General features: G+C 52.8%; 1 non-coding gene across 1 annotated transcript; it reads right to left on the bottom strand.

The window, feature by feature from the left end:
• Positions 1–3,505: 3,505 nt before the first annotated feature.
• On the bottom strand, positions 3,506–3,578 carry TRNAW-CCA (transfer RNA tryptophan (anticodon CCA)). Its single transcript has one exon. It is a non-coding gene; the product is annotated as a tRNA-Trp (tRNA).
• Positions 3,579–5,181: the final 1,603 nt, after the last annotated feature.

The raw sequence follows: 5,181 nt of genomic DNA, 5'->3' as shown, positions 1-5,181 counted from the left end.
TGACGTCACTGACAGCGTCATTCTGGGTCCACTGGGGGCGGGGCTGAGCCCAGCCCCTCCCCTCCGTGCTAGCATTTCGTTAAACTGGTAGGCTGGGTTTTGACATTTTTCAATTAGTCTTGAATTTGGCTTCAGCGCAGGACTGTTCAATCTGTAAGACTTGATTTCCATTGGAAAGAGGGGTAATGAATTGGTTGGTAATGGATCTGCCCCTTGGAGGTGGCCTCCGCTGCCTGGAGCTTTGTGGAGGATGGGATCACCGTAGCAGCTTCGGGCAACCTGTAAATAGTTCCTGAGCTCCTCCTGCCGCATGAGGTGCCTGGAGCTGTAGTGAAGGGAACACATCACGTGCGTCCCTGTCCCCCGGAAAAAGTCATAGTTCAGCAGGGATTAAATGAATGACATGTGTGAATGACTGCAAGCATCATGCGGATGTGTTTCAGGATCATAGAACAGGGCTCCAGGCCTGGCCTAGGGTTCCTGGGGGGCATTTCCCTGGAAGGAAGAGCAGGTGAGAGCTTCCGGGTAGGGGAGAGCCTTCCTCTTGCCGGCTGTGAGGTCTGGGAGCCCCTGTGGTGGTACATGGACCAAGAGGGCAAGAGAGGCTGCCAACCCAGAGAGAAGCAGGCCAAGAGGGATTTGAGTTGGAGGATTCGGGGTTTGAGTTGGGGCTCCCTGGCTGAGGAAACCAATCTGACAGCCCTTTAAGGGCTGACCCGGCCTGGGCTCAAATGGAAGCCGCTGGTTTAGGGCAACCAGCAGAGTTTGAAGTGAATGCCCTGGTGTCATGATGTATTATAGCAGCCAAGGCCTGGGATGAAGACGGGATTCCTTCCGAGCATGGAGCCCCCGGGAAGCCCCAGGCCCACCCTGCAGCCTCCCAGGGAGCAGGTCCACAGACTCCCAAGGACCGGAAGCCGTCTGGGTGGGGTGCGTGCTCTCTGGTCACGTGGGACCAGTCTGGGGGCTCCAGAGTCAGACAGATGGGGGATGACCTGGGGCTCTGCCACCAGCTAGCCGCAGGACCTCTAGCAAGTCACTTGGCCTCTCTGGGCCTAGTCTTTTTTTTTTCCTCTCGTAACACAGGAATACTAGTGTCCACCTTCCAAGGGCTATTGTGAAGTCAGCGAGTTGATGTGTCACTGATGTAAAGTGCTGAGCAGGGCAGCTGTGCTGCCACGTAGTGAGCCTTCAAGCCTGCGGGTTAGGAACTGGTCTGTTTAACAAATGAGGCAAAGACCTCTCCTCTGAGTGACCCTTTCAGAAGCACCCGCCCGCGCCCCAAGGTCTGGCCCCACCTCCATACCTGGCTGGTGAGAAGCCAGACACCGGGAATCCTTAGTCTGAGGTTCCTTGTGGATTCCCTGGCACTTCTCTTCCAGAATGTTCCACTCAGACCATGCAGCCACAGAGGAGGATGTCCCAGACTGTGTCACATCCCACCTTCTTGGGCATGGCCCTGCTGACCTGTGCGGCCCCGCCCTGAGCCTGGACAGATGCAGGTGCAGAGCGCGTGGAGAGCCGGCAGTGCACTGTGGTCTCTCTGTGTTCTAGCTTATTGACACCATGTAACCAACCTTCCTGCGAAGTCATGATATCATGCCCACTTTACAGATGAGGCAGCTGAGGCTCAGAGGGATGAAGCCCAGAAGAGGTGAGGCCCAACTCCCAAGAAGTCCCTGGGGCCTCCAGACTCAGATGCTGCAGACCACAAGGACTGGGATGTGCCCACTCAGCTTTCCACTAGGGCATTCACCCCACTCTTCCCGGGTGGGGCCCATGATCCAGGCTGACCTCAGGAGGCGAGGAGGAGCCTAGCCCAGAGATGGGCTATTAATATCCAGAGGCCTGTGTCAGCATCTTGGCCTGGCAAGAGCTGCCGGCAGGTTCCCAGGGCTACGATGGGCTCCATGCCGGGGAGTGCCATGGAGTCTGACTGGACTTCGGCCCAGGAGTGGTGAAAAGTGGGCTTTGGATTGGGTCAACCCTGGGTTCAAACCCCAGCTCAGCTTCCTCTACTTTACCAACCACAGGCACGTCCTGCCAGTACTCCTGGCCTCTCTTTCTCCCCCAGGGGGCTCACTCAGACTGAGACCTGCCCCTCCATCTGTAAGTTGGGGTGACCCTGTTCACTGTCTCAGGCAACTGAGAAGCAGGCGCCATCCCTTTATGAGCATCTACCACAGGCTACACTGTCCCACTTCTCAAGCGTCTTAGAATTCATCCATCCATTGAATTGATGCTTTCATTGATCTCTTCCTGCTTATAGTTTTTGTATAGTTGGGGAGATAGTATATACACCTGTTAAATAACTAGCCAGATTCCAAAACAATGTATTTTTACCAATAGCCTTATTTTTTCTTATTGTCAAATGTTACAGTCTTACAGCAATAAATTCAATGAATACAGATGATATAATACAGGTGTAACCCTGGACTTCCTTGGTGTTCCTGTGGTTTAGATTCTGTGGTTCCACTGCAGGGGGTACAGATTCCATCCCTGGTCAGGGAACTATGATCCTACATGCTGCATGGTGCTGCAAAAAAGAAAAAAAAAAAAATATATATATATATATACATATATATATATATATATAATTCTATTGCCTGGGTGCCATGACTGTTAACATGAGAATGGTCAGGTTACACAGGAATCCACACTTCTCATTTCTAATTATTGAAATGTTTTATGACAACCACATATTACTTTAACAATCAGAAAGGATATCTATTAACTTGTATCTATGTATAGCAAATGCAGAGATAAACAAATATGCATTTAAAATATGACTGTATTTATATACCCCTTTAACCCCTCCCTTTTCTTTTTTTTTTAACCCCTCCCTTTTCATGTAACAATGCAGACCTGGCAATGTCTCCGTGATAACCCATCAGTTTTCAACGACTGCTTGATATTTTGTCATGTGGATGGGCCAAACTTTTTAGAAGCAATTCTTTGTTTTTAGACATGTAGATTGCTTCTATTTTGTGACTATTCAAAACTATTAAGTACTAGGTGGCATAGCCACCCTCACACATACACCCCTGTGCACCTAGGCAGAATATAAATAAGTGGCTACAGCAGCGAGTACCAGATAAAATGGCATGCTTGGATGCAACCCCATGAGATCTGATGGGTCAACCTAAGCCACCTACTGCAGTGCCCAGACCCAGAAAACCAGGACAAGGTCAGAGACACTTCTAGCCAACATGGCAAGTCTGACCACACTCTTGTGTTAGAGCCGAGGAAGAAAAGGCTAGAGTGGTGACATCAGCTATGAGGCCACAGAGCTGATCAAGCAAGACCAGAGTTTAGATGTGGGCTGGATGATCCCTATAACTCTGAGCCAGAAGGCTGTCTTCCCAGCCATGAGTTTTTTTGTTTCCCGCAGTTTTTCTGTTCCCTACCTACTTGGTCTCATCTGTCACTCACTCATTCACTCTCTCACTCTTGGAACACTTGATTTTTTTTTTTTTTTCTGATTTTGTGGCAGGAGGGATCTTAGTTCCCTGACCAGGGATTGAACCTGTGCCCCCTGCACTGGAAGCATGGTGTCTTAACCACTGGACCACCAAGGAAGCCCCTGGAACACCTTTTGGGGTCTGCCATGTGTCAGACCCCCCTCCCCACGCAAGACCAGTGGGAAGTACAAAGATGGCCACATGCCTGCAGACCACCTGGCCTCTCCAAACCATTGCCTCACCTGGCCCGTGGTCCATGTGACTTCTTCCTTCTGGCACTGTCCCTTACTGAGAGGGGAGTCTGTGGTGTGCAATCAAGTGACTCAGGACTCAGCCTAAAGTCCTTGCCCCAACCACTTGACTACACAGCCTGTCACTTGAAGGCAGGAGAGGTTTTCTGGCAACATCCTGGGGTCTAGAGCTTTTTTTACATCATAGACACTTGCTATTCATTGTCTTTAAATGTTTAAGATAGATCCACTACTACTAGTGAGCGTATTTATCATTAACTTGTACTTAACATTGCTCCTTGGCAGACTCAGAACTAAATGTTTGTCTCAACTATTACCGAAATTTCATAGACAGGATTTTAGTCCCAAGGCACAAATGACAACACCAGAGCTCAGAGGTGAAGGGATTCTCTCTGAATCATGGAGTGAGCCAGCGGGATACCTCGGGGTTCAAAGGTCACCCTGATACCCCGTACCCTCTCCTGCCCTTTTATCTTCCCCTTGGTCAGTTTCCTTTCTAACACATCATACACTTACTCTGCAGGGGCTTAGCACCTGTGTCCTCCTAGCCGCGTGTGAGCTCATGCGGCAGGGCCTGTTGTGTTTGCTCCTTTGGGGGCATAGGTTGTCCAGGGAGCCTGGAATCTGGCTGGTGCTGACTCTTTACAACCCCGTGGACTGTAGCCCACCAGGCTCCTCTAGCCTGGGATTCTCCAGGCAAGAGTACTGGAGTGGGTTGCCGTTTCCCTCTCCAACAATCTTCCGGACCCAGGGATCGAACCCACGTCTCCTGAATTGGCAGGCGGATTCTTTACCACTGAGCCACTTGGGAAGCCCACCTGGCACCTAGTAGGAGCTCAGTAAACGGATATGGAATGACTGGCTGGCCGGGCTCTGATCTACAGATCTTGCCCCCAGAGACGGATGGCCAAGAGGAGGCGGGTTATTTGGGGGTGATGACCCCAAAAAGAGGAGGGGAGGGGTGAGAAGCTCCACTCTAGGAAGAGGCAGAGCTGGAGGGGAGAGTAGGGAGGGGCAGCCTTGCGAAAAGCATCTTTCGTTACCGCCTCCCCCGACCCGGCCAGCTCCCGCCCCGGATCGCTTTCTCAGTTCGCATTTCCAAGGCCGCTCCTGGGCTATTTCGGTCGGGAAACCTGATCCTTCGCTGGGTTTATTTTAGCACCTTGGAGAACTCCCAGTGCCGCACCCGATCCGAGGCCGCACCCAGCCTGCTGACCACGCCTCCGTCCCCGTGGCTCTCGGCGGCGGGGCGCGCGCGGGGGGCCGGGCCGAACGAGCCTCCGACGCGCGGCGCCCGCGTCCTCCCGCACCTGCGGCACGCGGGACGGTGATGCCCACCCCCGCCGCCGCGAGGATGCCCGGGCGGGGCGGGGGCGCCGGGGGGCGGTGCCAGGTGACCGGGTGGAGGCGGGGTGCCTGTGCTTGACCCGGGCGCCGCTGCTCCCTCCTGCGGGGACGGGGTGCGTTAG

Source organism: Odocoileus virginianus, chromosome 2 (genome assembly GCF_023699985.2).
Source record: "Odocoileus virginianus isolate 20LAN1187 ecotype Illinois chromosome 2, Ovbor_1.2, whole genome shotgun sequence".
Taxonomy (NCBI): domain Eukaryota; kingdom Metazoa; phylum Chordata; class Mammalia; order Artiodactyla; family Cervidae; genus Odocoileus; species Odocoileus virginianus.
The sequence above is the reverse complement of the archived record's forward strand: the minus strand, read 5'-3'. Positions and strand labels throughout refer to the sequence as shown.